The 19,971-nt window shown below is 38.2% G+C and overlaps 1 pseudogene; it reads left to right on the plus strand.

Moving 5' to 3' along the window:
* Positions 1-7,739: 7,739 nt before the first annotated feature.
* On the plus strand, positions 7,740-8,936 carry LOC112833797 (DNA repair nuclease/redox regulator APEX1 pseudogene; annotated as a pseudogene).
* The last annotated feature ends 11,035 nt before the right edge of the window (positions 8,937-19,971 follow it).

The raw sequence follows: 19,971 nt of genomic DNA on the forward strand, positions 1-19,971 counted from the left end.
TGATCTTGGGGTCCTGGTTGGATCAAGCCCAGTGTTGAGTTCTGTCTTCCCCTTCTCCCTCTCCTTGCTCGTGCTCCCTCTCTCAAGTAAATAAACAAAATCTTAAATAAAAACAACAGAGAAAAAATAAGTGGGAATATATAAAAAGAACAGAGCTTCAGGGATATGTGGGAAAATATAAAACTATTTAAAATAATTTGAGTAACATAATTTGAGTCACTGAAGGAAAGAAGAGACAAGGACAAGGTTTTTAAGAAAACAGATACTGAAATTTCTGCAAATTTGGTGAATGACAAATTTACTGATCCAAGAATGTCAGCAAACCAAATGTAGTATAAATGAAACACATACACACACATACATACATACGGAGGCATAGCATAGTCAAACTGTTGAAAACTCAAAAGAATGAGAAAGTGTTAAAAGCAATCAGAGAATAATATGTTACCTACAGAGGAACAATTGCTGACTTCTCATCAGAAACAATGGAGGCCACAGAATGTCACCTTTAAAGTGCTGAAATGTTTGAAAAAAAAAAAAATTCCAGAATTCTAGAGCCAGCAAAGTATTCTTCAAGACTAATGGTAAAAGAATGACCATTCTCAATAAATGAAATAAAGAGATTTGATGGCATCAGGCCTATAAGATATGATAAAGGAAGTTCATCAGACTGAAAAAAAAAATGATACAAGATGGGAAATTAGATCTTCAAGAAGGAATGAAGAACACTGGAAAGAATCCATTTTTCCCTATTAATTCCTTTAAAATACTATTTTTTTGCATTATACTTTCTTTAAAATACATCTATTTGTTTAAATAAGAAATTGTAACAATACCATGGGAGTTATAATGTGTGTATATATATATAATACATATGACAATTACAGCATAAATGATGAGGATGGCAAGATTCTTACCTTTTATTTTATATGAAAAGATACAATATCACACTAGGTAGACTGAAAAGTTAAGGATGTGTATTTTAACCCCTGAAGCAGCCCTATAAAATATAAAGAGATATAGCTAACAAGCCAATAGACAAATTAAGATAGATTTCTAAAAGAACATCCAATTAATTCAAAAGAAGGCAGGAAAGAAGCTACAGAGGAACAAAAAACAGAATGGACAAAGAGAAAATAAATGATAAAATGGTAGACATAAATTTAACCCTATCGGTAATTAAATTCAAATAGACTAAACAATCCAGTTAAAAAAGGCAGAAATTGTTAGAATGGATTAAAAAAAAGTAAGACCCAATAATATGCTATCTACAATAGATAACTTTTAAATGTGAAGAGAGAGAGTGGGTAAATAAGTAAGCACAAGAAGTTTAGAGTGAATGTATTAACATTAAACAGAGAAGACTTCAAGATAGGGAATGTTACAGACATAAATAGGAACATTTCATGATGATATAAGGGCCCAGGTGTCAGGAAGACATAACAAACATAAATATAAATATGCCTAATAAGAGAACACCAAAATACATGAAGCAAAAACAGAATTAAAGAGAGAAATAGACACATCCACAGGTGTAGTTGGATATTTTAACACTCCTTTTTCAGCAACTGATAAAACTACACAAAAAATTCAGTGAAGATATAAAGATCTGATCAATGCATTAGCCCCTTGACCTAGTTGAGAGTTGTGGGACACACCTGCCAGCAACAGCAAACTATACATTCTTTTTAAGTATACGTGTTCATATACGTAAGACAGCCATATGGTGGGCCATAACACAAATCTCAACAAATTTAAAAGGATTGCAATCATTCATGTATGTTCTTTGACCTAATTAAAATTAAATTCGAAATCAGAAAAAAAAATCTGTATTTGGAAATTAAACAGCACACTTCTATATAATTCAACTATTAAAGAAGAAATCATAAAGTTGGAAAATATTTCTACCACATGATAATAAAAATACAATATATCAAAATATGTGAAGTGCTGCTAAAGCAATGCTTTGAGGAACACTTATAGCTTTATATTATTAAATTAGGAAAGAATAAGGCTTAAAATCAGTGATCTAAGTTTCCAGTTACACTAGAAAAAGAAGAAGTAATCCTAAAGTCAAGAGGAGAAAGGAAATAACAAAAATTGGAAATCGATGAAATAGAAAACATACAATAGGAAAAATTAATAAAGCCAAATCTCTAAATAGACTGGGGTGTGTGTGCGTGTGTGTTACTGTAGGCATTAGAAGGATAGTTATAGAATACTATAAACACTTTAATCCATGAAATTCAACAACTTAGGTAAATAGACATGTTGTTTGAAAAATGCAACTTATTGGAACTTATACAAAACAAGTATCTGAGGGGTGCCTGGGTGACTCAGTCTGTTGGGTGGCTGCCTTCAGCTCAGGTCATGATCCCAGGGTCCTGGGATTGAGCCCCGCGGCAGGCTCCCCGCTCAGCAGAAAGCCTGCTTCTCCCTCTCCCTCTGCCTGCTGCTCTTCCTACCTGTGCTATCTCTCTGTCAAATAAATAAACAAAATCTTAAAAAAAAAAGTATCTGAGTATCTCTGTTCCTACTTAAAGACACTGAATATGTTGTCAGAAAACCCCATGTCCAGACACTTATATTAGTAATTTTTATCAACTATTTAAGAAAGAAATAGGACCAATCATACACAAAGTATTTTAGAAAAACAGTTGAGAAAATACTCTTCAACTCATAAGAGGCTAGCAAACCCTGTTAATCAAAACCTGAAAAAGGCATTACAAAGAAAAACAATTACAAAGAAATACACTTTATGAATATAGACCTAAAATCCTTAACATAATATTAGCTAATTGAATCCAGCAGCACACAAAAAGGATACTACATTATGACCTACTGGGGTTTATCCCAGGTAGGCAAGGCTGGTTTAACCTCAAAAGAAAATCAATTACTGTAATGCACTGTATATAGGTTAGGTGAGCTGGTTTTTCTAGATGACAGAACATTACATAATCATTGAAAAGACTGCATGTGATTTCTAAGTATTATCCTTAAGAGACAATTTTCATATATTGTCAGATGATAAAGGGGAAAAACAATAAAGTAAAATGTATACAAAGTAAATTCTTATGAGTTAGTATTTATTATCACTGCTGTTGCTAATTTACCAATGACATGCACATAGAGGAGCTGCCTCTCCTTCATAATCCAGGAGTATTTTTTAGCAATTCTAAGAACAATCATTTCTAAAGGATCTGAAATGATTTGCACATGAGTTACTACTGATACAGCACAACTAAAATCTAATCTTTTAAACAAATATTTATTTTCATTGGAGTTCACAAAGAAAGAATTCAAGATTCTAAAAATTAAGGGCTGTTACTGATAGAAAGAAAGCAAAATTTCCGTAGTGCATATGAACAAATGGGATTCACTTCTCAGAAGAATTTATTCTGTCTTATCAGGTACCCGCTGCTAGTAAAAAGGCCAGAAAAAAATAACAGCGACTGATGTATGTACTAATCTGAGCATTTTATATGCACTACCTCATTTCATTTTTCTGTGTTCTCACAACAACCCTAATGCTATTATACCCATTTTACAGATGTAGAAAGTACAGATGTAGAAAGTGAGGCACAAAGAAGTTTGGTAACTTGCTCAAGTTCCCACAGCAGGTAAAATGGCAGAGCCACGGTTTGAATCCAGCCTGCTGGATCCAGGCCCTAGGGTGAAAGCAAAACTAATGGTTAGATGGGACGCTGAAAAACATTTTATTTGTGATATTCATATGTCTCGGGAATTTAAGAATATGTGTTCCCTCAAATTGTAAAGACTAAAGTGCATTATTTTGAACTACAATACCCTATCAAACAAGTAATTTAAATACATCTATCCAAATATTTACTTGAGAACAAGATTAACACAATCTGCAAAGGGAGGGGTTAAAAGGATGACAAATGGGAGGTGAAATGTTTGAAGGAGGCAGAAATGAAAGAAAACAGCTTCCTTGGGAAGAAACTCAAACTCTGTGGAAGTCATGGGCATATTAGAGCAGCCTCTCAACTTTCCCAAGGGACAAGGACTGAAATCTTTCAAACGCTTCCATTCTGGAATGCCACCGTGGCCTTTCCTGCAGTCGAGGTGACCGACACTTAGAAGCTCTTTCAGACACTGAAGGGGAGTTGATGAAGTCATAGTGACTGGGCCAGCACTGAGGGAGAGATGGGGATACAGAGAAAAACAATCAGGGTTTCAGCTCAAGAGCAATTCCCTGTCAAAGATAACTTGCTGCTCCCCAAGGCATCTGTGAAATATTTATTCAGAGTCTTTTAGGCATCAGGATTGTATTATCTGCACTAAAATCACTAGGCGAATTTCAGTTTTCAGAACATGGGATACAAGTCAAGATTGAATATTGGTATTACCTTGGGTTTGTGTCCAAATTAAATATTAAGATAACATCACGAAATAGGGATTGTTCTTTCCCTAAGATTTCTGGTCAACCTTCAGGTTTCAGCATAAATGCAACCTCTCGTTATTTTCTTCACAGTCTTTATTAAAGTTTGTAATTATAGCACTGTCTTATTCATTATTGTTTACTTTATTGTCACCTTTGCACCAGAAATCAGAAAACGCACCAGTCATATTCAGCACTGAATCCCCCTAACAGTGTCTAAATCCTAGAACAGTGCCTGGTTTTTACCAGGAGGAGTTTAACAATGACTAAAGCAATGAACAAACAAGTGAAGGAAGGAAGCGAAGTTTCAATGTGGATGTAGGGTGATCAATAAGCCTCAGTCACTAAGTAATTGACTCATGCACAAATACTACTTTTGTGGCCTACAATATAATTCTACCGAGCAGCTCAGCAAAATTATAAACAATTATATTTATATGCCTGCTTCCATATCTTGAATTTTTGAAACTGGAAAGATCAAGAGTGTAAATTCTGAGAACTGTGTGCACAAGTCAACTCTAGTGCACATAAGAATTACCTGGAGAGATCTAAAAATGTCCATTCCCAGACTCCACTCTGTCAATGATACATTCAAGTGAAATGAACACCAGGCGGAGAGTCAGGGGACCTGGAATCAATCTTGATTCTGGAAAGACTACATGAATCTGGGCAAAATATTTCTCTTTTGTGTGCCTCTCTACATGAGCCATGAGAAGAATAGTCTAAATTAGGTTTGACTTCCTTTCTTGCTATGGCATTATGCAATTCTGTGGGTCCATACGTATTGGAGCACTATGTGAGGCCTTGCATGGGGTCCAAAGATAATATAATTTACAGAGCTTCTTCTTAAATAGGAAAATAATCAAACAATGCAATAAATGACAATACCAAATGACAGCTTATGGGTACCGCATTTCTTGGGTTCTAAGATGCAAATCTTTCCTTCCACACTGAATGTTTTAGAAATTGAGACAGATCTTACAATCCATGTTAAAAAAAAGAAAACCTCAAGGAAGAGGAATAAATTATGGCATAGTTATGTTCCTTTGCATATTAACTTAAAAGATCCATTTCTAGAAGGTATACCTCAGGTAGGATGATCATTTGAGTTTTACCTGAAACTGGGACACCAGACAGTTGTCTAAATGTCTTCTAAAATGATAATACTGGGATGTAATACTGCAACAGAAATCTATTGAATAAACCGAGAACTATTATCAACATAGCAAGCAAGACAATGGCAGGACAATCTACTGAATTTGACAGGAGAACTCATAGGAGTTCAAAGTGAGGAGAGGTTGGCATGTTTGATTTATTTATCTTGAAAGGTTATTATGCAGTTGCTGAACACCTATCCATCAAAAACCCCTCCCACTTTTAAGGGAAGCTAAATATATAATTAAACACAAGGGGAAAGCAAAATGATATGCCCAAAGAGAATGACGTGGATGGAGCTGGAGACTATTATTAAGTCAGCTAGAGAAAGACAAATACCATATGATTTCACTCAGATGTGGAATTTAAGAAACAAAACAGATGAACGAAGGGGGAAAAAGAGAGGCAAACAAGAAAACAGACTTCTAACTATAGAGAACAGACTGAGGGTTGCTGGAGGAGAGGTGGGTGGGGAAATGGGGAAATGGGTGATGGGTATTAAGGAGGGCACTTAGTTGTGATGAGCACTGGGTGGTCTATCTAAGTGATGAATCACTAAATTCTATGCTGGAAACTAATATTACAATGGAAGTTAATTAACTGGAATTCAAACAAAAACTTGAAAAAAATGCAGAAGAAACCCCAGTATGTTTCAATATGACTCAAGATTATTTTGTTGGGGGTCACCTGGATGGCTCAGTCAGTTAATCAGCAGACTCTTGGTTTCAGCCCAGGTCATGATCTCAGGGTCCTGGGATCAAGCCCTGCATGGGGCTCCATACTCAGTGGGGAGACTGCTTGAGGATTCTCCCTCTCTCTCTCTCTCCCTCCCCCCGCCCCATGCTCACGTTCTCTCTCGCTCTCTTTCTCAAATAAATAAATAAATAAATAAATAAATAAATAAATCTTTTAAAAAAAGATTATTCTGTTGGAAAGCAGGCCAATGGTTGTCTGGGCAGAACTACTGGTAGGGGAAGGGAGGAAAGGAGGACAAAGAGATACAAGGAAACTTTAGGGGTAATGAATATGCTTGTTATCTTGATTATGGTGATAGTTTCATGGGTATATACATATATCAAAACTCATCAAGTTATTCACCTTAAATATGAGCATTTTGGTGTATTGCAATTATACCACCAAACACTGAAAAGGTACTTAGACTGTCAATAATACACTACATATATACTATACTATATACAGAAATCATGGTCATGGGGATAGATTATCAAAGGCAGCATGGCATGAAATGCCATGCCAAAGTGATTCAGGATAATCGTCAGACTGAGTAACATCTAAATATCATCACTACCTGGGGCGCCTGGGTGGCTCAGTCATTAAGCGTCTGCCTTCGACTAAGGTCATGATCCCAGGGCCCTGGGATCGAGCCTAGCGTTGGGCTCCCTGCTCGGTGGGAAGCCTGCTTCTCCCTCTCCCACTGCTCCCTGCTTGTGTTCCCTCTCTTGCTGTGTCTCTGTCAAATAAATAAAATCTTTTAAAAAAATAATAAATATCATCACTACCTTAATCATCAACACTTAGTAAGTGCTTACTCTGCATAGAACACTCTATAAAGAAGTTTACTTATATTATCTCATTTATATAAAGGCTAAAACTTGATCTGGCTCAAAGAACTAGTGAGAAGTATATGTAAGATTTGAACTAGTCAGAATCTGTGTTCTAAAACCATTACTATAGGTACCTTCAGGACTGGGAATAAGATACTTAAAAGTCAAGAGGTACAGGAAACTTTAGGGGTAATGAATATGTTCATTACCTTGATTGTGGTTGAACTTGATAGGACTGATCTTGATTGTGGTTGAACTTGATAAGATTTTTCATATTGGTACTGAAGGAGAGAATAGGTAACAATGATATTTCTTAAGAAGTTCTGTACCTTGCAGGGCCTGCATAAATATATCAAATCTGAGGAAATAACAACAATTGGCCAGGATGTAGAGAAAAAAGAACATCCATGCCCCGCTGGTGAGAATGTGAATTGGTACAGCCATTGTGGAAAACAGTATGGAGATTCTTCCAAAAATTAAAAATAGAACTACCATATAATCTGGTAATTCCCCTATTAGGGATTTCCCCAAAGGGCGGGGGAACTACTAAATCAGAAAATACACATGCACCACTATGTTTATTGCAACAATACTTAAAAAAGCCAAAATATACTCTTTGTGCTCGGGTAACGCGATAAAAATACTGCTTCGGTGGGCGACCTGGTACAGGTTCAGGAGGGCGTTCGTTACAGTGATGCCGAAGCATGGGAAAAAGGGAGCTGTGGCAGAAGACAGGGAAGAACCCAAGATTGAACCAGAAGCCAAGAAGAGTAAGGTGGGAACAAAGAAAAACAAAAAAGAGGCAGGAGAGGGGCCAGTCCTGTATGAGGACCCCCCAGATCAGAAAACCTCGCCCAATGGTAAATCGGCCACCCTCAAGATCTGCTCCTGGAATGTGGATGGGCTTCGGGCCTGGATTAAGAAGAAAGGTTTAGATTGGATAAAAGAAGAAGCCCCAGATATCCTCTGCCTCCAAGAGACCAAATGTTCGGAGAACAAACTACCAGCTGAACTTCAAGAGTTACCTGGACTATCCCATCAGTACTGGTCAGCTCCTTCAGACAAGGAAGGGTACAGTGGTGTGGGCCTGCTGTCCCGCCAGTGCCCCCTCAAAGTCTCCTATGGCATTGGTGAGGAGGAACATGATCAGGAAGGCTGAGTGATCGTGGCTGAATTTGACACGTTTGTGCTAGTAACAGCCTATGTACCTAATGCAGGCCGAGGTCTGGTACACTTGGAGTACCGGCAGCGCTGGGATGAAGTCTTTCCCAAGTTCCTGAAGGGTTTGGCTTCCCGCAAGCCCCTTGTGCTATGTGGGGACCTTAATGTGGCTCATGAAGAAATCGACCTTCGCAACCCCAAGGGAAACAAAAAGAATGCTGGCTTCACTCCACAAGAGCGTCAAGGCTTTGGGGAATTACTACAGGCCGTGCCACTGGCTGACAGTTTCCGGCACCTCTACCCCAACACAGCTTATGCCTATACCTTTTGGACCTACATGATGAATGCTCGATCCAAAAATGTCGGTTGGCACCTTGATTACTTTTTGTTGTCTCACTCTCTGTTACCTGCATTGTGTGACAGCAAGATCAGTTCCAACGCCCTGGGCAGTGACCACTGTCCTATCACCCTATACTTATACACTGTGACACCACCCAAATTACTTTAAACCTGGGAAATAAGCCTTGGCCCCAAGCTAGCTTTAAAACTTAATCTCCCTAAACTTCTTTAAAAATGCTCTCTAGAGGTATCCGCACTGTATTTCCCTTCTAAAAATACGAATCCTTTAACCAGGCTCCTACTGATGCTTTTCTTTAAACCCAAAATTTTTTTCTTTTTTTTTTTTTACAACTAGACAAAAGCGACTGATGACTTTGAATTGTCCACATGAAAATAAAGAGACATAGTTCCCCCCCCCAAAAAAAGCCAAAATATAGAAGCGACCCAAGTCTCCATCAACAAATGAATAGATAAAAAAGATGTGGTGTAGGTGTGTGTGTGTGTGTGTGTGTGTGTGTGTGTGTGTGTGTGTAATGGAATATTACTCAGTAATCAAAAGGATGAGAGTTTGACATTTATGATAACATGAATGGACCTAGAGAGTATTACGCTAAGTGAAATAAGTCAGGCAGAGAAAGACAAATACCATATGATTTCACTTATATGTGGAATCTAAAAAACAGAACAAATGGATAAACAAACAAAAAGCAGAAGCAGACCCATAAATACAGAGAACAAACTGGTGGTTGCCAGAGGGGAGGGAGGTGGGAGATGGGCAAAATGGATGAAGGGGAGTGGGAGATACAGGCTTCCAAGTGATGGAATGAGTAACGTATAGGAACAAAAGCCTCAGGATAGAGAATAGAGTCAACGGCACTGGAATACAATGTTTGGGGACAGAGGCCAGCTACGCTTGCGGTGAGCATAGCATAATGCGTAGACTTCTTGAATCATTGTGTGCCAACTATCCTTCAATAAAAAAGACACACAGATTGAAATTATAAACATCTATATCTACATCTATATATCTATATCAAGTCTGTGGGATATTGTAGGGTAACCATGGACTGAAAGTCCATCTTGAAAACAGTACTTGGTGACTTGTGACAGGTCTGTGGTGTGAGTGGTATGCAGTTAGGGTTTCCAGCTGTGGTGAACAGGGACAGAGCTGCCTAAGTTTTGGTTTGGTTATTTCATTACTTTTTTAAAAAGGGGGTGGTGAATCAAAGAGTTTAGAGGGACTTGGAAACACTGAACATTTCCAAACCTCATACTCTGGGCGAGGTGTATATTCTTGATGGTTGCCCTGTTTTATTTTTACTGTGGTAAAATATCCATAACATAAAATTTACCAGTTTAACTATTTTTAAATGTACAATTTAGTGGCATTAAATACATGTGTTGCCTTATTTTTAAAGGTAGTATTTCATTCTGAGGAGACAGCATGCATGGTGGTGAAGGGCCTGGGTGCTGGAATCAGATCGGCATTTGGTTTCCATTTTAGCCTCTTACTAGATTATGACCTTGAACAATTTAATAACCTCTCCAGTCTTCTAGTTTCCTCATCTGTAAAATGGTGATAAAAACCTACTAGATAGTACTGTTGCAAAGATTAAGGAATATAATATATGTAAATTACTCAATATAATTCTTGGCATGGAGTAAAATCTTTCAATATGTTATAGGAAATGTGGTTAAAATTTTATCTAGCATTGCTGCTGAGTGAGAGAATGTGAACCTTAAGGGGTTGTGGACTGGGCTCAAAGGGACCTGTGAGCATTCTAAATCATGTGCAAATTCATGAGTCTTCCCTATGTGCGTATTTGGGAAACATAGTATTCATCAGGTTCTCAAAGTATTAAGAGTACAAGGGAAAAACAGAAAACTCATCAGAGAAGTATCTATAATCAGATCAGCCTTGCTTCACCTGCTACTCAGAGGCCTTTGATCATTGACCTAAGTTTTCCCCTTTCCTCTCTAGAGATTATAGGTGAACAGGCGAGCAAAATGCTTATTCTTTCTCAGGGCCATGGTATTGAACCTAAGGGGGTAAGAGTCATACTCCCTGGAGTTGTGGCCAACAGTCTACTTAAATCTACCTACTCGAACCCCGCCCCCCCCACACTCTTCACACCTGTCACTGTAAGTTAAGTGTCTTGGGGACACAATGCTAATTGTCTAGCAGGGTTGCTGTGGGAGTATGAAAGGCAAGGCAAGGGGCTCAAGGAGCTCCGAATGCTCTGCTGCCCCATGCCCTCATGTCATGCCCTTTTGTACCCTGGCATTACATAGTACATTGCACATGCCTCGAACAGCATTTTATGTGCATTCGAATCACCTGGGGGTCCTGTAAAAATGTTGACTCTCGCTTAGTAGGTCCCAGGGGTAGGGCTGAGATTATGTGTTCCTAAAAGTTCTCAGGGACCGCACTTGGAATAGTGAGGCTCTAACCTCTTCATGTTGTCATGATTAGTTTACTTGCCCGTCTCATCCACTGTCTCTGGGCACACGGAAGTCCCAGGATAAGGGACCTTACTTGATTCTATTTCCCAGGAGTTTGGTATAGCCAGGACACATAGAAGTTGAAAGTGAAAGCTTGAGAATTGAATGGTTGAATGACTGTGAGGGGAGGAGAACTTGTCACTGCAAAATATGTATTTTTGACATAAGGATTATTTTAGGCTGATTATAAGGAAGCACAGGAGAGGCTCTGAAAATCAAGCAAAAGTTGCCTTTTTTTGTAAGAGACTTTTACATTTATAAGGGAACTCTCCATTTGTAAGACTGTCTTCCATGCTGGAGCAGGAAGATGATGACTACATCTCTAGCAACTCTTATCAATGCAGAAGGCAACGGACTTAAATCTAGTTAAGAACTATAACCTTGTTTACTGTGCTTTGTAATTTCTCATAACTGGCTTCCCACTCCACCAACATCTTTCTTTTGTGTTTAGCTGGAGATGGCATTGAAGTTGGTGGTATGGACCATTTCTGGGAGTTACTCAGTTTACCTGGATCTCTCCCATGTATATAGCTGATATATAGGCTATTAAACTTCTGTTTTCCTCCTGTTACTCTGTCTTCCATTACTGGAGGAGGAGATTCTCAGCCAAGAGAAAAAGGGAAAACTACTTTTCCTCTCCTACAAGTGAATGAAGGAAACACATCCTAGGAAAAAATTTCACTACGTGGTAGCATGTGTAATAAAGGTGCCCAGGGGGCATGAAGGTGCTCTGTTTGTCACAGCTGGACACATTTTCCAGCTACCTTTTTGCCTCAAAGATAGAAGTTCCCTTCTCCTCTGGGGCTCAAGGAAGGATCCCCCTTCTGAGCCAGCCAAAGAGATGGAAGAGAAGTCACCACTCTGACCACTAATAAAGATACTTACTTTAGTCAGACACCAATTTTGAGAGAATAAGAACATTTACTGTGTAATGAAATTCACTATGCAAAACCTGCCCTGAGCATAACAATTTACAGGACATAGATACTCACAAGGCCATTTTATATACCTTATTTTAATGTAGGCTGTTCTTTGACACACATTACAAGGTTTAACTTATGCAGTTATTTTAGCTTTTACTACTAATGCATGTAAAGACTTAGGAAGGAAGGAAGAATGTCTTGGGAAGGTGCTTCACTGAGGCAGACACAAAGTGTGGTTGAAAATCCCCATCAATTTGTCACTTCTATTACACCAGGTGGAAACTGCTATAACCCCAGGTGTGACCATGCATTACCTTTCTTGTTCAGTCACTGCTGCATTTACTCGCAAGCAGATCATTTCGTAGAGAGACAGAGAATGTGAGTGCCATCAGTCAGGATGCTGTGCCCAGATGTCACACGGTTTCATCAGGCAATGATGAATCACACTGGAGTTCCCACATCTACTTTCCCATGACCTCTGAGCAACAAGGGAAAGCTGAAGAACAATTCTGGGCATTTGATTTCCCTAACAAAGCAACAGAGGGCCTAGATTAAACTGGCTTCTTTGAAACTTAAAAGGAACCACCATTTGTCACTGTTTAAGGGGGCAAACTGATAAATGGGCAGTGAATAATCACAAGACAATTCAGGGATTAAATGTAGAGCCATTGTAAGCGCAGGTTCAAACCCTTGGAAAAAAAGAAATGCAGACCCTTCTTGAGTTCATCTGAGTCGGCTTCTAAATGCATTATTTTTAAAGAATAAAAACTGCAAAGGCAAATTCGAGGAAGCACTTATGAGGCACGTGGGGGAAAAGCAACCTTTTAGCACAAGTTGTAAATGCAGTTAGCCTAAACATGGTCTTGATTGTTCCATTGTTGGAAAATGTGTCCAGTTGTGACTTGTGACTGTTGCAACTGTACCACCATTCCAAAAATGGCGACAAAAGCTGGAAAAACAACCAATTTTCACCAAAATGTCAATGTTGGCTCAGGGCGTGAGGATGGTGATGAGGAAGACAACGAGGTTGCTATTGGCTAGGTACTTGAAGCATTCTTCATATATTGTTTATTCCTCAAAACAATATAAAATAAATGATTATTTAACTTCATTTTAACAAATGAGGAATCCAAGGTGTTTAGAGTTTAAAATACTTGCTTAAAGTCACACAGCTAGTTTGGGTAATCTGGCTCTAGCCTATGTGCTTCCTACCACTCCAGTTTTATTGAGATATAATACACATATAACATTATGTAAATTTAAGGTGTACAACGTGTCGATTTGATACACTTAAAGATTAAAATATGATTACCACTGTAGCAGCTAAATCTTTATCACATCACATTATCAGCATTTCTTTTTTTGTGGTGAGAGCTTCTGGGATCTATTCTATTAGCAAATTTCAAGTATAATACAGTGATTGTTATCTATAATCACAATGCTGTGCATTAGATCCCTAGAACATCAACATTTTCTAACCGGAAGTTTGTGCTCCTTAACCAACACCTTCCCATTTTCCCTGCCATCCCCCACCTCCCCACCCCCCAGTACTGCGAACCACTGTTCTACTCTCTGTTTCCATGAGTCGGGCTTTTTTTTAGATTCCACATATAAGGGATATCACACAGTATTTAGCTTCTTCTGCTTGCCTTATTTCACTTAGCATGATTCACTCAAAGTCCATTTATGTTGTCACAAATGAAAGGATTTTCTTCTTTCTCACAGCTCCATTGTATATTGTCAAATGACAAAACCAAATTTAGTAATGAGTTTGATGTCCTTTATTCAAGAGGAAACAAGCCACAGATTGGGGGAGTACAGTGCCTCCCAAACAGTGGCACATTCCTAAGGAATTCTGGGCAAGATTGAGTTTTATAGAGCGTTATAAAAGGCAAGCAGGAAAAAGGGCATGCTTGACTAGGAGGTTGGGAATTTCCTTGTAGGGTTAGCAAGTTCCATTTTCTTGGGTAAAGTAAGCTAGCTAAAGCTGAGGTGGCGGGTTGTGATTGGTGTGTGTTAAGTTTCCCTGACAGGGAGGCATTTCTCGTAAGTGCAAGCTAACTTAGGTTTAGATTTGTGATGTGGGCTGGGCCACTAGGGTGGCCTCCCTTTTGAGTCCCAATATATGAATTAACTTTATCTCTCTACCTATATCTACATATCTATAGTTATATCTCACATCTTCTTTTTTCCATTCATTTGTTGACAGACACTCAGGTTGTTTCCATATCTTGGCTGTGAATAATGCTGCAACAAACAGGGGAGTAGCCCATGTGCTTTCAGTTCCTCCCAGCATTGTTAATGATGATGCTAGCACACTAAATGCTGTACTTGCATAGTATTGCAGATTCCAGAGATTTACTTAAACTATCTATAAAGAAACTTGCCTGGTTCTAATATTCCTGAGACTATGAGCCAACAATTGCTTCAAAAGGTTGATGAGTGGTTCAGTCCACTGCAAGTAACCAATCATATAATGAGTGCCAAGTAAGTCCTTGTTGCACAGTTGGAGAGGGTGATGGGAAAGGTAATAAAAGACACACAGAATGGGGTCCCTCTCCTCATGTCCTATCTTTTAAAAGATATGTTTGAACCAAAAATGTTTGAACCTTGAGAGTCCTCACCAAAAGGATGGTATGGCCACCACAAGGGAAGCCAAGGGTGGTGGTGGTGATTTTTGCTGCCCAGTATCCTTTCATCCTTCCATTGGTAACAGCACCCTGAACTTCTTTTGAAGCATCTTATCTACTCTTCCCCTAAGATGCACAGTCTTGTTTTGATATATAGGGGCAAACAAGTGGTCTGAGTTACGCCCCTTGAGTTATCCTCTTGGGAATTCAAATTTTGAGTAGAATAATGTAAGGACACACACACACACACACACACACACACACGCCTCCACATCAACACAAAGTGCATACTCATTTGGAGAAGCTGTTGATTTGATTCTGTTACCTGAATCTTCAGATCCTAAAGCTACTCTGGTTTGTGCCCTTTTGAGCCTTGTTCTTCAGTGTTGCTTAGATTCTGTGTGATCTCTTGTATTCCTCAACAAATTCAATTTGGGCCTAAGTTGCCATGTTTATGCTGCTTGTAACCATATAATACACCAAGGTATATACTCAGTTATTCTATAGACCAGTTAATATTAAACTACACATATCTCAAGTCACTTTATAGAGGCACTCTATTGGTCACAAAGGGGTGTGATTAGGTAGGATTGAAGTAAACCTACTGATGACAGTCAGTATGGCCCTATTTTTTTAAAGACCAATACCACATTAGAAATGTCCTGCAAACTTTCTCTGCCATCATCTCGTTAACCATACTGAGCACTGAATCAAAAATCAGAAGTCCTTACTGCTTGACATAGCTCAGCTACAAAAAGGCTATGTATCCTTGGACAAATTACTTTCCCTCTCTGAGCTTATTCCATATCTGTAAAAGTAAGGAGGGGAGGGTCTTCGAGTACTCTATTCATAGGTTGGAGTTTCTAAAGTTCTAAAGGGAAAAAGATGCTTTAATAATTGAGATGGACCTCAAGACCTCTTTCTCCTGAAAATAGACATTTCTCTCAAATAGATTGGTAAGATGGAGTTGAGTTCCATCTTGACACCTTGAAGTAGACATCTTATGGTATGCATGCTATGATGGAGGATCCAGTACCTTTCTTGTACCTGTAATGATCTTACCATTCAAGAGGAGAGCTCCAAAGTTCAGGCTTATTAAATAGCTCTTCTGCCATTTAACGGAAATCTAGTTATGGAACAACTCCAAAGAGGTCAGCAACAAATGTAATTTATTTGTTAGCCATTAATAAATGAGCTTTAGGTTAATTCAGATCTCCAATGAAAATTTGCATTGAAGAAAAATTCATCATAAATTTTATTGGATTTTTTGTTGGCAACAATTCAAATTTTATGGTTTCTAGGTTCAGATGTATCACTAAAAAAGCACAAAGAAAAAAAAATATGTCTCATTTAAAATAGTTCCAGTCCTGAGACATATTTATCTTTTCATTGTAGTTCTTCATCTTATATTCCTCTGACCTCCAAAAGCCACCGAAACCACAAATTTTCTAAAGTTACTCCTGACCTACTTCTGCCTGTTCTACAGTTCATCACTTTTGCAATTTAATGACATCATTTCATGGCCCCGCGGTCAGTGACCTTGAGCTGAGCAAAATGGCTAGTTCGTGTGGTGAAAGGGTAAATATCAAAAGATTCAGACCAATTTCATTTAGAGCTAAATTCACCAGACACAATGAGAATGCATAATTAATGGGAAAAGTTTACTTCCTCCAACTATCATGAAAACTTAGACATATAAACTTACAAAGCATAAGGAATACTAAGACGCTTATTGCCTATATCAATGTAGTTTTTCTTACAAAAATAATTTCAGAACACATTCCTTCAATTGCTATTTTAAAAATTTTTTATCAGTTTTCATCAAGATTAAGGTTAAATGAGATAATATATGGAAAGCCATTAACACAACTTTGGGGCTTTACAACAGTTGTCAACTCTTGAGCTTTGACACTGAATTAGGGAGTGTCATGAATCGTACTCACATCACATCATCTGATTCTTACTGTCCTTTAAAATAGATGCTATCACTATTGTGTTTTCCTGATAAGGAAACTGAGCCTCAGAGAAGCAGAGTATGTGCCCACCGTCACACAGCCAGGGAATGGCAGAACTAGGGTTCCTGTCTAAGTCTCTTACAGTTCATTCTTTTAACTACCCTGCCGTGTTTATAAATTCATTGTGAATCTGGAGGAAAAAAAAAGTGGACTGTGGTTTCTTGAAAACTTGGAAATGCTAAGTGAGTACTATACCAACGGGGGAAAAACATTTTTCTCCTTTTAAATGGCCTGTGAGGAATTACTGATGCTACTGTATATGTAAGTATGACACCTGATGTCTTGTCCATAAGCCCCCAGCATACCTCATGATTTTGCATTGGAACTGAGTGTCGGGGGGTCTTCCCGGTGGTGTGGTTTAGAGGGGGGAAGAGAAGTCACTATCAAAAATGTTGGTTCCTTGTCATTGAGAAGTGAAAGCTAGAAGGGCTGTGACCTAAGCAAAGATCTTCTTGGATAGCAATCACACCATTGGCCTTGACTGGGGATCGCATCTGTAAGAGGGTCCATCTGTGCTGTCTCCTCAAGAGGGGTCACCAATTTTCTCCAGAGAATTTGACATAAGCCATTTGTCAGCCGTGGTCACATGTGCTTGCTGTTGCCACGCTTTATCCTTTTAGTCAAAGCAGTAATTCCTTGTTTTGAGAGAGCAACTGTGGGGTGCCAGGTGTTGATATTTTAGAAACAAACAGCAGTAGGGACAGCTGTGGTGGCAGATTTCAATTTTTGCAGCCAAGCTGGTGACAGCATAGTATGCCCAATGAAATTAAAGAGTTGCAGATGTGAAGTCTTTGCGTTTCCATAATAACATACGATTTGTGATGACCTTTCTCAGAGGGACTGCCTCTGAAATTTACCTTGATTCTGTAGCAGGGAGCTGCAAAGAGTGGCTTCACTAAGGCACTTCCACCTCCTGAATCCTGTCAAAGATCCTTCAGAATTTCCCATGTGGAGGCCCTCCGCCATTGTGCCTGCTTTCAATCATTATCATTCATCAGTACTCCCACTGTCGTGTCAATTCAAATTCAATGTGACATTTACTTTCATTTTCCTTTGTGGGTCAATGTCCTTCTGAGCCTCACAAGTGCTGGCTATGGCATAATTATTACTGCTTTGGCTCATAATCATTTGTAGGTTCTGATTTAATTAAGAGAATAATTCAAAGAGGTTTTTTTTATGGAATCTTTTGTTTCTCAGGTAAAAGCAGTACAGAGCTAACAAAAATCAGTCCTCCAGATTCTTCAATAGGTAGTTAAATCAGGACCTCAAATAAAATAAAACTTCAGTGCGCTATAGGAGCTGTAGGACATTACTTTGATATTTTAATAATAGTTCAGTCTAATGGTTTTAGAAAATGCTGTGTTCACATTGGTACTTGATTTCTTTGAGAATCTTAGGAAAACCATGCACCTCTTCTCAGGAAAAAGATGCAAATATGCTCAAAGTTTTGTATATGTTTTCAGGTTTTCATGGATCCAGAGAGAGCTTTACAATGAATGCTCTAGATCTGTGCTAAGAGATCTTTTTGTGATAAAAATGTTCTCTATCTGTACTGTCCAATATGGCAGCCACTAGCTACATGTGGCTATCGAGTAGTTGAAATATAGCTGGTGCAAAAATTTTGAATTTAATTCACTTTAATTTAAAGAGTCACATGTAGCTAGTGGCTACTATATAGGACAGCTAGCCCTGCATAAGCAGTCATTCCCTGTTTTCCCCAGTCTTCTCTAGCCCTAGGTAACCATTTACTTTTTTCACCATAGATTTGTCTATTCTGGAATCATACAGTATGTGACATTTTGTTATTGGCTTCTTTAGGTCATTCTTCAAGTGGTTCTTTATAATTCTGTTAAGGTCTATCCATGATATAGTATCAGTGATACTAATCATGATGTATCAGTACTTCATACCTTTATATTGTTGTTGAATAACGTTCTATTATATGAATAGACCACATTTTGTTTATCCATTTACCAGCTGACCGACATTTGAGGTATTTCCACTTCTTGGCTATTATGAATGATGTTGCCATGAACTATTCATGTACAAGTGTTTGTGGTGATGTATCTTTTAATTCTTAGCTATGTACCGAGAAGTGGAATTGCTAAGCTCTATGGTAACTCCATCTATAACATTTTCAGGAACTGTCAAGCTGTTTTTTTTAAGTAGCTATACCATTTTATATTCCCATCAACAAAGTATGAAGGGCCCAATTTCTCCACATCCCCAGCAAAACTTATTTTAACCTAGTAGGGATGAAATAGTATTTTACTGCAGTTTTGGTTTGAATTTCCTTAATAGCTAATGATGCTGAACATCTTTTCATGTGTTTATTGGCCATTTGTGTATCTTCTTGGGGAAAAATATTTGGTCAAATCCCTTGTCCATTTTTTGATTGAGTTGTCTTTTTATTGTTGAATTGTATGAGTTCTTTATATATTCTGGACAAGTACCTGATCATACATATATATTATTTGTAAGTATATTTTTTCATTTTCTGGATTGTCTTTTCACTTTTTAATGGTGTCCTTTGAAGCATAAAAGTTTTTATTTATTTTTTTAAAGATTTTATTTATTTGACAGAGAGAGACACAGCAAGAGAGGGAATACAAGCAGTGGGAGTGGGAGAGGGAGAAGCAGGCTTCCCGCCGAGCAGGGAGCCCCATGTGGGGCTCGATCCCAGGACCTGGAATCATGACCTGAGCTGAAAGCAGATGCTTAACGACTGAGCCACCCAGGCGCCCCAAAAGTTTTTAATTTTAATGAAGTCCAGTTCATCTTTCTTTTTTGCAATTGTGCTTTTGGTATCATAGCAAAAAGAAAAAAATGTCTGATACAAGGTCATGATGATTTACTCCTATGTTTTCTTCTAGCAGTTTTATAGAATTAGCTCTTTTACGTCAGTCTATGATCCATTTTGAGTTCATTTTTATGTACAGTGTGAGAAAGGGGTCCAACTTCTTTTTTTTGGATGTAGATATATATTTATACCAGCATCTTTTCTTGAGAAGACTGTTTTTATTTTTCCTGTTGTCCCTCTTGTCAAAAATCACTTTATCATAAATATAAGGGTTTATTTATAGATTCTCAATTTTCTTCTAATGATCTATCTTAGGCTGGTACCACAATACTGTAGACTTTAATGAATTTTGAAATTGGAAAGTATAACTTCTACAGCTTTGCTCTTCTTTTTCTAGATTGTTCTGACTATTCTGTATCTTTTTCATTTCCCCATGGATTTTAGGATGAATCTGTCAATTTCTGTAAAGACAAATTCAG

This window comes from Callorhinus ursinus, unplaced genomic scaffold, assembly GCF_003265705.2.
Source record: "Callorhinus ursinus isolate GAN/ISIS: 27379988/994484 unplaced genomic scaffold, GSC_fseal_2.0 scaffold15, whole genome shotgun sequence".
NCBI lineage: Eukaryota > Metazoa > Chordata > Mammalia > Carnivora > Otariidae > Callorhinus > Callorhinus ursinus.